Here is a 14,894-nt window from a genome sequence, read left to right as displayed (position 1 = left end):
GACATCAAGCTGCAATATTGACCTGTAATTTATTTCAAACAATATACAAGCATGTTGATTTGATAATCATAACATGCATAGCGTTGCTAAACAAAGCTGAAATTACGTTTTCGTAAAGACAAATCACAGAGTAGCCACAAGGGTCTTCATTTACTACTTTGACTTATATAGTTATCAAGTCATCACACTATCCTAACAAAGAAGATTAGTGTTGAAGGTTTACGATTTGCGTCTGAAATGCAAACAATGTAGTAAAACAGATAGTCAAGGTTGTTTTGCACAGTGCATGTCTACGAAATCAACTATAGGAATGCCATTGCCGCATAGTGGATGGTTTTGTATATCTAGGTAACAATGCGTAGTGCTCCATATTTTAAGCCCTTGGTTGATGTTGACTTTGACTTAGATCTTATTGTGGTTGACTGAATTGAGTTAACTACTTTTGACTATGGTTGGTTGGTAAACGAAATGTGGAATTATGTTATACATCATGTTGTTTTAAATTTTGTACAGGGGATTTTACATTTTTGTACTTGTGTGCATTTATATATTTCAATGTAAGTAATCCTTGGTGGGAGGTCTCTACTTTATATAGGCCTAATTTGTGTAAACGTAATGTAGGTCATCCCAATGGAGTTAATTATGATACCTCTGTAGATATTTGTATTATCTAACAATCAAATTGTGGGGGCAACAATCAATTTGTTAACCCCACAAAGGTTAAATGGCAATATTAATAGAAAGGGCACTAGTGCATCCCAATGGAGTTAATTATGATACCTCTGTAGATATTTGTATTATCTAACAATCAAATTGTGGGGGCAACAATCAATTTGTTAACCCCACAAAGGTTAAATGGCAATATTAATAGCAAGGGCACTAGTGCATATTGCAATATCAATAGACAAAAGGCATATGACATATTGGGGTTATTGACGATATTGATAACAAGGAGACTATTGCATTTTTTATTTTTTTAATATATGAGATGTGATGCTTTGATGGCTGCTTGGTTAATGATGTTGTTTAGGATACAAGGAATTGCGCAAGAAACCACTATTTTTGATGCAGTTGAATACATGGACTTGGGGTGAGGGTGGCTAGAGGGATTCAAAGGGTGATCCAATACAAGTAGGGACTAGTCCAAGTAGGGTTGAAATCACCAAGAGTGGTGAAGGCCTATTTCAATTGATTTCTTTTATTGTTCTTCCACCAACCTTGGTATTATTGGATTAGGTGAGAAGGTCCATTTCCCTTGATAGATTTGGTAGACTTCAGGTGTTTGTTGCAAGTCACGAGGATGTAATGGCCTCCACCCACTTTGTATTCTATTTGATAGAGGTGTTGTACATGGGTAAAAAGACGTTGTATGGTTTAGGAAGTTTAGGTATCCTTTTATAAATTCTCCATACAGGTTTGTACATGGACCCTCTTTGTGTTAGTCTCTCCTCAAGGACACAATTGTTAAACTTGTGTGGGATGTGTGTCTTTGTTGGGTACCTTTATGGGCAGTTGATTGTGTGTTACTTTGTATGCTTCCAATGCATGGTGAAGATGATATTATTGTTCATTGTGTTGCGGTTTATCAAAATGGTTAATGTGTTGTATATTTTTCCGATGAGTTAATTCCCTCATTTGTATTTCACATGGCGCACATCCTTTAGTTTCTCTAACAAGGTCGAGACAAAAGGCTTGAGATGGTTCACAGGCTATTCAAGATGCCAACATTGTTGAATCCATTTCAGGATGTGAAAGAGAGTTATTAATTTTCTTCATTCTATCCAAGATTTCAAAGGGAGAAGCTGCCTATTACTTTCATTGATTTCCCATGCTATCATTTAGTTTTTGATTTCTTTCCCATACCTAGGATCTAGGTGAGCTTTGATTATATGATCATAATTGGAGATTTAAGAAGCCTCTAAATGGGAGAACCACTTTGAGTTTTTTGTTGTCTTCTTAATACATCTTTGATTCCCATTGAAATATTTCCTCCACAATATATTCTTCCACTGGTTTGGTACACCCATGATTGATCTCCACGCAAACTTAGCTGCGATAGCTAAATTCATATGAACTGAATCTTTACCTCCCCAATCCTCATCTACCTTTTAGGGCTTTCACCACCTTACAATGATGAGATGGATTTTTGTTTTAGTTGGATTTCCCTCCCTACCACAAGAATTTTTGGATTTCTTGCAATATCCTTTGCATGACCGCTATAGGAGCTAACATAGCAAAACATTAGAATATATGAAGAGTAGAGATAATTGATTTAATTAAAGACTATACACCAACTAGATTTAACCACTGCAAACCCCACTTTGGAAATTTGATTTGATTTATCTATTACACTTTGTCATGATTGAACTAATGGGTTGTTGAGAGATAGAGACATGCCTAATTATCTAAAATAAGACCATATTACTTAACATGGGCACTATTTTATTTTGGAAGTGGTTGAAGAATTTGTTGGCTAACATGCAAGCCAAAAATCTGATTGTTTTTGGCTATTTATTCTCTACCTCGAGGCATTGATTAGAGTCTAGCACTGACTTGACTTGGGTTACTATGATCGAGGCAGCACCTCCGAACAAAAGAGGGTCATCTGCAACCTATGAATGATTTAGATTTTTGACCCCTTGGTTGATTTTGTTTATTGGGAGATTACCAACTAACCTTTCTTGCTGCAAATTTGTGCTTAAGGACTCAACTATTATGATGTAAAGAAGAGGAGAAAGAGGGCATCCTTTTCTTAGCCTTGAGCTTACTTGGAAAAAGGAGGTTGGTTTACTTTTCACCAATGGAGTTATCCATCAAGTACTTACACGTGCTGCAATCCACCTGATAATAGAAGAGTTAAAGTAAACTTATGCAAAACATCAAACAAAAATGAGTGTCCTATCCTTTCAAAAGGCCTTAGCCATGTCAAATTTGATAATTACACTCTCTTCCTAATTTGATTAGTTGAAGTGGACGACCTCTTGAACCATAACAATACTATCCACAATGCCTTTTTTTCATGAAACCTCTTTCACCAAAATATGTCTTAGAATCAACTTTTTAAGCCTATTCGCCATTATCTTGGTTATGATCTTATAGGAAGTGTTGCACAAGGAGCTAGGCCAAAAGCTAGAGAAGGGGGATGGATTAGCTTCCTTGAGAATGAGAGTTAAGAAACAAGAATTAATTTTGCCACCAAGTTTGCAAGATCTTTTGATATGTTGTAGCATTCACTTCAAATCAAGCTTGAGTAGACTCCAACAAACTTTATAGAAGTGGATAGTGAATCCATTTGGGCTAGGTGTCGTATCTGATTTAAGACTTTTGATCACATTGTGGGATTTTGATTCATCAATTTCTTTAAGGAGCTCTTCATTGTATTCTAGAGAAAGGATGGTCGGGATATTGTTGAGCATGTTTGTGGTTACTTTCTCGATTGCTATTTCCATCTCCTAAAAGTTAGATACCTCATTGTCGTCCTCTAATATAATGTCTTTGGCATTGTTGTTCCACAATTGTGCTCTAGCCTATTAATGAAAGAAGGTTGTGTTGCTATCCCTAGATTTTAACCAAAGACTTTTAACCTAGAGTCTCCATGTTTCTTCTTCAACACTTAGCACCTTGTGGAGTACTTCACAAATCCTAAGCTTATATTGTTGTAGCTCTTTAGTGACGTAGAATTCTAGACTGGCTTGCATTGATTTGAGTTGAGATTGAAACAACTCTCATAACATTTGGGGGTTGAGAAAGAATATTTGGCCCAACTCTTTAGAGTAAGTTTCACCACTTTAAGCCTTTTTCCCATGTGTATAGGAAATCCATCAATCTAGCTGTGCCATGCTTTTGATATAATGCGCATCACTTCTCAATCTTATAACCACAATAGATTGAACGTGAAAGGAAGATGCCGAAAATCAAGGGAGTCTTTCATAATTAGCAAAATGGGTTTATGATCTACTACAACTAAGGGTATAATCTTAGATTCAATGAGATAGTCCTAAATTTAAAGATTGTTATGAATTAGAAATTAATCCATTTGAGGTGCAATATGACTAGGCCCTATTCTTTTGTTAGATCAAGTAAATTTTCATTGATTTGACATCCATTAGATTTCACGAGGAGGTCAAATTCTCAAGCTTTTTCCTGAATGAGTCACTTACAATGCACCCTCTCTTTTTTCCATATTATTTAGAGTGACATTAAAATCCTTGCCTAAAATATTGCTCTATGAATGCGGACAACAAATTTCCTTTGTAGGTTATTGGCATGTATACATTGAAAAGGTTAATTATTTTCTTCAACTGGAGATGAACAACACTAGTTAAAATCCAATGTCGAGTTTGATATGAGTAACTACGTTGTAGAATAGATATGTTTAGAACACAAACCTCTTGAGGTGCGATGTTGTTGAAAATGGTAACTAGTTTCAGTGTTCATAATTGTTTATGTATCATGAACTGATGTAATCAATATACTTGTTAAAAGAAAAGGAAAAACGGAATTATATTTTTGAAAAGAAAAATTATTTATTAAAGAACGAGTTTCTTGCCCATTAATTAATTTATTTAGTTTTTGTCACCCCTTGTGTTCCCTAGGGTTTTAACAAGGTCATGATGGAAAGACCCTTGAAAGGCTCTTGGAGCAATGTAAACAAATTTTTTTTTGTATGTAAAAGGGAAAGAAACCACCAAGTGATGGGTTGATCAACCCACAAGTCGGCCCCACATGAAGTAGTTGCAACCCACTCAAAAGACTATATATAGAAGACTCATTTGATCTCCTAGTGTACACTCAAGAAGCTCAAAAATCCTAGAAGTATGAAGCAAGAAGCATAGCAAGGAAGAGGAGAATTTTATCAAGAAAATCCAATGTTCAATTTGTGGCATCTTCTTATGTTTAAGAAGCTCGCACGTGTAAGGGATTCTGTCTTAGTTTTGACTTATGATCTAGTGAAGAAAAACAATTCGAATTGCAGAAAGAAGTTCTAATTGGGTGGCTGACCATCACTTGGTGGATTGTCTTGGTTAAGGTTTGGTTGTCTTACTTGAGAATTCTATAAGAGAGAAGTTATTGGGTTTTCCCCTATGGAGGGGTTTTTCCCTGACGAAGAGCCTAATTTTCTGGTGTTCTTGTGATCTTCTTTATTGGCAGTGTCTTGATGATGATAATTATGATGATCTAATCTAATATCACAAGGAATGTTTGTTTATAAGAGAAAACAATCAAAATAATTCTAAATATGGTATGCCTTAGTTTTCTTCAACATGGTATCAGAGTTTGGTTCGTTTGTACAAGGGCAGAAAGAAGATCTCGAAGGCTACAAGGCAAACAAGGAAATTCGCTAATCAAGGACCAAACTCCTAAAGGTAGTAGATCCAAATTCTAGGCACTTATATAAAACCCTAGTCTCTGTGACTAAGTCTCAGTGGTGTGCAAATAAGGCGAGGATTTTTGAAATGTCTAGAAGTTGTCTTTGACGACCGAAGGGCTAAAGAGATAGCCATCTCTAGGCTAAGTTCATCAAGCAAAAGACCGAAGTCCTGAAGATATGCTTCATGGTTTGAAATCACTATCAAGGTGATCTGAATTCTCTGAGCCACCTTAGAGATCTGAATTTTTTCTGAGTATATTCGTTTGGTGGAAGACAGTTCCTTGGACCAACAACTTATCTAGATATCCAAGACCAAGTTTGTTGAAAGTGTTAGGCCTCGTCATAAGATTGTTGCCTCCTTGAAAGGAGCGGAGACTCCCATTACAAAGTTAAGGACACGGGTATATCCGCTATCACCTTGAAAGAAGGTTGTGACCCTTTCTTCATTTATGTGCATAAAAGGAATCCAAGCCTAAGCAAGACGTCTTGCTTGAAGGATAAAACACAAATTTCTAACCACGAGTTTGTGGTTGTCTTGTTCATACAAATCCACTGTAATATAGAGGACGAGAATGTGTGTCAAAAGGCAACAATCTTGTATCATATGTACATACACAATTCGAGCTTAAGCAGTCTCACAAGGAGCCGACCTTGTAACATATTCATAATTTGAACAATGTATAAGAATCCAAGTTCAAAGTCAATCTTAGTAATTGAGATATACAAGTACATCAATTTCTCTTAGAGACTTGTAAGAAATCTTGTATCCTACAAAGTTGTGTCAGTTTGAAGAAGAGCAAAGTTCGCCCTCGAAACAAATTCTTTTGTTATTAAGGTTCTATACAAAACGAATGCTCCAAATAATAGAAAAGACTAGTGGAGAAATAGGTAGCAGACCTATTTTCATATGAAGAAGAGAGTACTTCTGAAGCTAATAAGCCTATCTTGAAGACGATAAGGAGATCATGGAATCCAGAAGCAGGCCTTGTAGCACCCACTATGATCATTAAGGACAAAGGTATTTAATTATGAGGTATGTATAGCATATTTAGTTGTTAAGGGTCCAACATGAAATGTTTTAGGGTTTGGTTGCTTATATGATTCAAGGGTTTGTAACTTTCATTATGTTGAAAATCGTTGATGTCTAGTTTTTGTAAACCCTAGATGGCACTTAGAAACCCTTGTCATATGGAAACCTTATCCCTAACTTGCTTATTCCCTCGTAGAAACCCTATTTCATAACTTCTTGGGTTTGAGGTTAAGACTAGGGCATGTGATAGATGGAATTGGATGATATCTATAATTTGAATTAATGCCCCTAGAGATAGTTAGGGTTTGAACTCAAAACCCTAACATCTTATCTTCCAAGTTTCCATGGAAACCCTAGTGTCATAATTTGATATCATGCTTTGATTATTTCATATTTTGATTGGTTGTACTTGTTAATCAATCTCATAGGTACAAAGAATCATGAAGGAGGATGGTTGATCTTGTGATTCAGTAAACATGATGGAAGGAGGGAACTGTAAGGACCCTGAAAATGGTAGCTTGGTAAGCAAGTTGGATCCTTCAACACTCTGATGTATTGACATGAATGTAGATGCCTAGTCGATAAGAAGCATTGAAGGAGCCTAAAAAATAGCTAAGGTAGAAATCTACATGGATGCAACAATCATCATATAAAGGAAGGAGCTCTCGACAACCTCATTGCAAACATAGATGGTTGAAAGTCATCTAGCATGATAGTTGAGATTCATCATACATCATCACTGGGAAGAACAATTTGCAGGATGAGGATAATCTGGATCCTCCATTGAAATCTTCATTGGAAGAAGCAAATGTCTCATTGATAAATCACTTTGTGCGGATCCTTTGTTTAGAAGGATGATGGTATGGTAGGAATGCAACATGTCAAGATAATTGAAGCACCCTCAATCACGAAAATGAAGTTCCTGAAGGAAGTTTAGATGATCAAAAGAAGGAAGGAGGTATGTATGCATACATTTAATTGAGTCATGTCGTCATATAGTTGCATGGGTAAATGCTCTATCTCATAAGCATGAACATAGAAGAAGAATCTTTTCTTTTGGTAAGATTTTTGAAGACTAGTATCTCAATCTAGTTCACATACTTGAAAGATAAAGTCCACAATGCGTCTTCATATGGAATATGAGGTGGTTGACGAAATAAATGAGCTATGTATAGAAGTCCTTGAAGTTCAATATGTGAGAAAAGGAAGAAGGATTCATGGAAAGTTGCAACTATGGTCATAAGGAAATCAACATTTGATAACTAGAAGAATTGACTCTGACATCTCCATGGAAAAGGTATGAAGAATCTAAAGAAGTTTGGAAAGGAAGATGACCCTTGACATTTAATATCGTTTTGGAGATGTGTCAATATGAATGCAGGATGTTGATACAACAAGTAGATGTCATGATGTAAGACCATCACAAAGGTAATTTTGATTTAATGTTCATTCTTCATTTTTAAACAATATCTGGATGGGTTAATACAGGGCTACCAAAGGAAGAGCTGTAGATGTCATCTACAACTTATACTCATGAAGTAGGATGAAAGATACTGAAGGAAACATGATGTAAGAAGTAGCAAGATATGAAGAAACGCTGGATATGAACTAGTGGATCACTTTCCGATGAAAGAAATGATGACATGACCAACATGATTCATGAATGAGAGTGATGGATGGTCTATGCCCTAGGAAGAAGTCCCAATGATGAAGGCTCCATATCAAGGAAGATGAAATTCATGAGATCGAAAGAGGGAGCCCTACAAGCAGTTGATTGTTCCATGATCTCCACCTAGAGAGCAGTTGGAAACAAGTCCCTGGTTAAGAGGGAGCTTGGGTACATTATTTTATAGGAATGGGTATATCCTCCCTGGTTGAGAGGGAGAGATAGACACATCATTCTTGTCTTCACATGGGAAGAAAGAATGGAGGATTTGGTAAGCATCTAGCATCCAATATTCTTTGAGGATGTGGTAGGGCATCCAATATAAGAGTAGTCGTAGAGGACCGATATTCTTTGAGGATTGGGAATCCAAGATAAGAATAGTCCTGGTGGAACATACCCTAAGAGAAACCGAGTGGGGTATGTTTTGAGAGAGACAATGATGAAGGTGTCTATAAATCATTAGTCTCACCATCATTGTGCTCTGATCTTGTGGAGAGATAGAGATGTTAGTCAAGGCCTTGCTATGTGACAATGCTGGAAGTTATGATGCTAAACAGATGAGTTACCAATCCGATTCTTACGAGAACTTCTCAAGCTTGTACTGTCCATGTACCTTTTGATGTCAATTACAAATACCTCCCTAGTTAAGAGGGAGTGTTGAAATTGGTAACTAGTTTTGGCCTTCATAATTGTTTATGTATCATGACTTTATGTAATCAATATACTTTTCAAAAGAAAAAAAAGGAAATTATATTTTTCAAAAGAAAAATTATTTACTAAAGAATGTGTTTCTTTCCCATTGATTAATTTATTTAGTTTTTGGCACCCATTATGTGCCCTAGGGTTTTGACAAGGTCAAGGTCAAGCTCATGATGTAAAGACCCTTGAAAGGCTCTTGGATCAATGTAAAAGAAATTATTTTTGTATGTAAAAGGGCAAGAAACCACCAAGTGATGGGTCGAACAACCCACCAAGTCAACCCCACATGAAGCAGTTGCAACCCACTCAAAATACTATATATAGAAGACTCATTTGATCTCCTAGTATACGCTCAAGAAGCTCGAAAATCCTACATAATGAAGCAAGAAGCATAGCGAGGAAGAGGAGCAGTTTATCAAGAAAATCCTATGTTCGATTTGTGGCATCTTCTTATGTTTGAGAAGCTCACACGTGTAAGGGATTCTATCTTAGTTCTGGCTTATGATCCAGTGAAGAGGAGCAATTCAAATTGCAGAAATAAGTTTTGATTGGGTGGTTGGCCATCACTTGGTGGATTGTCTTGGTTAAGATTTGGATGTCTTCCTTGAGAATTCTATAAGAGATAAGTTTTTGGGTTTTTCCCTATGGAGGGGTTTTGCCCTGATGAAGAGCCTAATTTTTTGGTGTTCTTGTGATCTTCTTTATTGGCATTGTCTTGATGATGATAAACACATGATGATAATTATGATGATCTAATCTAATATCACAAGGAATGTCAGTGTATAAGGGAAAACAATCAAAATAATTCTGAATACTCTATGCCCTAGTTTTCTTCAACAAATGTGAACTTGTTGTTGAACCCTCACATGCATACCATTGATTTTAATATATCAAAATGGGTTCAAAAGATTCAATCTTTGCCTATTAGAGTAGAAGGATGTCAAGCTTTTCAAATCAATGATGTCTCAAAGTTTCTTCCTTATATCAACTCTCTAGTCCTATGTAATATCAAGAGATTAAATTCATTACTTTGGGTTACCATGGGATGACATTAAAGTTCCAATATCTTGATTATTCTAGATTCCATGGAAAGAGTATTGTCTATAGTAGATTGGGTGCTCGTATCCTTGTCTTTGTTTGTGGTTTCTTCTAGTTTGTCTTTGGATGATTTTTGGCCACACTTTTTGATAATTTTGAGAAATGACATCTCTTCACCACTATTTTACCATTCTTTTTTCTACCCATACTACCTCCTTTCACCAAGAACTAAATACCAAGGCTTGCAGCTTTTATCATAAGCTTGCCACTGTTGAATCTATGCTTTGCATGTACTAAAAAGTAAATGGATTGTAATTTATATTTCTTTTTATCTTCATGATTAGTTTGTAGAGGGTTATGAAATTTGTAAGTTTTAATGAATGACAAAGGATGTGCCAAGATATACGTGTTGAAAAATGTGTAACTAGGTCTGGTCTTCATAAGTATGAAATTCATTCTTGTAATTTATAAAATGAAAATAAATTATTATTGGAGCATGGGTTTCATGATCAATATCTTTTATTTTATAGGTCAAGCACACATTGAGTGCTTCTAGGGTTTGCCCTAGGTTTAAGAGTCATTTTCATATATTGAAGACCCCATGGGCACATTGTATATTGTAAAAAAAAAAATTGTTTTTATCGAAATGCCCTCCAAGATCAAGTCGACATAGAAGTTGTCAAGTTGGCCTACTTGAAGAGCCACGTCTACCTTTGAAGAGGCCTATATATAGAGAGGAACTCCTCCTCCATTAGACACTCTCACTCACATCTCATTCTCGGCTCTCTCTAGCACATTCCAAGATGAAGGCATTTGGGTAATTGATAGTGGTGCATCAAGGCACATGATTGGTCACTCCTATCGATTGAAGACCTTATCAAAAGGAAATCCACTTATTTAGTGGAACTTGGAGATAACAAGAGCTATCCTGTGAAAGGTATTGGATCAACCTCCATAAAGCTGGAAGATGGAAGCAACATTCACCTCAACAACATTCTAATTGTCTCAGGTGTGCACAAGAACTTACTTTCCATTTCAAGTCTATAAGAAAAGGGTGATATAGTAGCTTTCATTGATGGTAAGGTCGTTGTATGGGGTAAATACTCAAGTACAGATCAATCTAAAGTCATTGGAATTCGAGAAGGAAGACTCACTAATGTCTCATGTGGCCCAAGCCCTATTTCACATTGAAATTAGCCCATGTGAACTTTGGCATAGAAGGTTTGGTCATCTACATTTCAAAATCTTTCCAACTCTAGGTTCCATAGTAGATGGAATTCCGAATCTAAAGGAAGATAATGAAGGAGTTTGTAAGGGATGTGCATTGGGCAAGAATACCAAGAGACCATTTGGAAGCCGTGCTTCATGGTCAAAATAAATCTTGGATCTCATCCACTCTGATGTATGTGGCCCTGTGACTCCTAAATCTCTTGGAGGTCATCTATATTATGTCACATTCATTGATGATCATTTAAGAAAAACTCGGGTTTACTTAATGAAAACCAAGGACAAAGTATTTTCAAAATTTCAAGAATTCAAAGCTGAAGTGGAGAACCGTACAGAAAGAAGAATCAATATATTAAGATCTGACAGTGGAGGAGAATATACATCCAAAGAGATTATAACATTCTGTAAGGAATCTGGGATTAAGAGGGAGTTGATAGTCCCATACAATCCTGAGCAAAATGGAGTTGCAGAACGAAAGAATAGATCCATTGAAGAAAGTGTAAAATAAATGTTACACAATCAGGATCTACCTAAGTTCTTGTGGGGAGAAGCCATGAAGACAACTGTCTACATTCAGAATCGAAGTCCCCACAAATCTCTAGACAACAAAAATACGGAAGAAGTGTTCACTGGGAAGAAGTCATCTGTAGATCATCTCCGGATCTTTGGGTGTCCTGTATATATCCACATACATAAGGACAAAAGAAATAAGTTGGATCCTTCAGGAATGAAGGGAACATTTGTTGGGTACAAAAACTCATTGAAATCTTATAGGATCTACATGAAAGATGGACATCAGATAGAAGTCAGTCGTGATGTCATATTTGATGAAAGGATAACTTTCAAGAAATCAAAGGAACTTTCCATAGACTCCGATGATGAAGAACTTTCTGTATTTGAGGAGGAAGTTGACAAGGGGGAAGAAGAATCAGACCATGAAGTAGAAGGTCCTCGTGAGTCTATTCAACCTGTGGTCATCCCTAAAACAAAAAAAATGCCTAATTAGTTGAAATCTACTCTACTTGATGCAGAGGGTCATGAGGTAGCGAAAGGATCTTTTAGAGAAAGCAAGAAAGTCAAGAGATATTTTGGGTATGCTACATACATGAAAAAACTAATAGAAGAAAAACCATCCACTTTTGAAGGGGCTATAAATAATCAGGAATGGAAAGATGCCATGAATGAAGAGTATCAATCTATAATGAAGAATGGAGTTTAAGAGATCGTACCTAGGCCTGAAGACAAATTTGTGTTTACTTCCAAGTGGATATATAAGATCAAGCATACAACTGATGGAAGTATAGATAAGAATAAACCAATATTTGTGGCTAGGGGCTTCTATTAACTCGAAGGCATCGACTATGAAGAGACATTTGCTCCAACAACAAGATATACAATGATTCGATCATTAGCCTCTCTAGCAACATCGATGGGATGTAACATCCACCAAATGGATGTGAAGATTGCGTTTCTGAATTAGACAATAGATGAAGAAGTATATATAGAGAAACCCTTGGGATTCAAAGTTAAAGATAGGAAGGCATATGTTTGCAGATTGAAGAAAGCATTATATGGCCTCAGGCAAGCACCAAGGGCATGGTATGCTACAATGGATGCATACCTACAAATAATAAGCTTCACAAAAAGTTTTGCTGATTTGAACATTTATATCGAGGTTGTAGATGGTGAAACTGTAATCATTCTTCGATATGTAGATGATCTTCTCTTGACAGGTGTAGAAGGTTGAATTGAAGAATGTAAGAGGCAACTAGCAGCAAAATTTGACATGAAGGATCTTGGGTTGATGCATGACTATTTGGGACTAAAATTATGGAAAGGGATTGATGAAGTTTATTTGGGTCAAGGAAAGTACATGATCAAGATGCTGAAAATGTTTGACATCATGGATTGCAAACCTATGACCACTCTGATGATCACAAACTTGAAGAGACTAAGGAGTTCTGAATCTATTCCTGTGGATCCTTCCAAGTATAGGAAACTTATTGGCTCATTGATGTACTTGGTGAATACTCGACTAGTCATATGCTTTGCAGTAAACATTCTCAGTAGATTCCAAGTGGAGCTGAAGCATGATCATTGGGTAGGAGCAAAACATATTCTGAGATATCTGCGAGGAACCATCCACTACTGTCTGAAGTATGATCGAAGGAATGATGTCCAAATGATTGGATATACAGATTCTGATTGGGGAGGTAGTGACCAATATGGAAGGAGTGCTACGGGAGAATTTTTCAGTTTCGGATCGTCTATCGTCTCATGGATGAGAAGAAAGCAAGACACAATTGCATTGAGTAGTGCTAAGGCTGAATATGTTGCAGTGTGTGAAGTAAGCAAAGAAGCAATATGGTTGAGGAAACTTCTATCTGACCTATTTGAAGGACCGATGAACCCTAAAGTGATACTTTGTGATGACATCAGTTGTATACATTTGTCTGAAGATCCAGTGTTTCATGGAAAGACAAAGCATATAAACAACAAGTATCACTATATTTGGGAGCTAGTACAAAATGGTGTGTTGCACGACAATATATCTCCATTGATGAGCAGGTAGTTAACATACTAACAAAGTCACTTCCAAACAAGAAGCTTGTATACTTGAGAGACAAGCTTGGGTTGGTTGATGTATCGTCCCTAATTGAAAGGGAGAGATAGACACCACGTTCTTGTCTTCACTTGAGAAGAAAGAATGGAGGATTGGGTAACCATCTAGCATTCGATACTCTTTGATAATGAGGTAGAACATTTAAAATAAGAGTATTCGTGGACCAATATTCTTTGAGGATTAGCTACCCAAGATAAGAGTAGTCCAACGAAGGTCATACTCGGTGAACACCCAGGTGGAGTATGTATCTTGAGAGACAATGATTATGGTGCCTATAAGTCATTGGTCTCACCAACATTGTGCTCTGATCTTGTGGAGAGATAGAGCTATTAGTCAAGGCCTTGCTATGTGACAATGCTGGTTAAATATGATGCTAGGCAGATGGGTTACCAATCCAAATATTTTCATGAGATATATTTAGATTGACAATGACCATGTTCGTCTTATGAATACCTTCCTAGTTAAGAGGGAGTGCTGAAATATGTGTAACTAGGTTCAGTCTTCATAAGTATGAAATGCATTCTTGTAATTTATAAAATGAAAATAAACTATTATTGGAGCATGTGTTCATGCTCAAGATATCTTATTTTATAGGTCAAGCTCCCATTGAGTGCTTCTGGGGTTTGTCCTAGGTTTAAGAGTCATTGTCATATATTGAAGACCCCATGGGCACATTGTATATTGTAAAGAAAAATTTGTTTTTGTCAAAATGCCCTCCAAGATCAAGTCAGCCTAGAAGCTATTAAGTCGGTTTACTTGAAGAGCCACGTCTACCTTTGAAGAGGCCTATATATAGAGAGGAAATCGTTCTCCATTAGACACGCTCACTCACATCTCATTCTATGTGAAGAAGAGGACCAAAAGAAGTTGAAGAAGAAGGACGAAGAGGAAGTCAAAGGAAGTCAAAGTGCTTGGGCTAATTATCTCTCTCCCACATGAAACTAGAAGCTATGGTTTCTATGCTAGAGTTGTCTTTAGTTCGATCTTGGAGGAAAGGGAGAAAGGAAGTCAAGCGAAGGTGTATTAGGGTGTCTCACTAGCCCTAAGTCTCAAGAAGCAGCAAGCGAAGATAAGAGGAGGCTATACAAGAATATCAAAGTCTCTAAGAAGAGAAAAAGTAATTGCAATAGTGACGGGAGACAAAATTTCAGATCTACAATAGGAGGTTGATGTTCTTGCAGTAGGAGGCCTATTTGATCTTGATCTTGGAGGGTATTTGTCTAAGTCACTAGGTCATGGT

The sequence above is a fragment of the Pinus tabuliformis genome, chromosome 9 (genome assembly GCF_031772625.1).
Source record: "Pinus tabuliformis cultivar Carrire ecotype Pingquan chromosome 9, CPIR1, whole genome shotgun sequence".
Taxonomy (NCBI): domain Eukaryota; kingdom Viridiplantae; phylum Streptophyta; class Pinopsida; order Pinales; family Pinaceae; genus Pinus; species Pinus tabuliformis.
The sequence above is the reverse complement of the archived record's forward strand: the minus strand, read 5'-3'. Positions refer to the sequence as shown.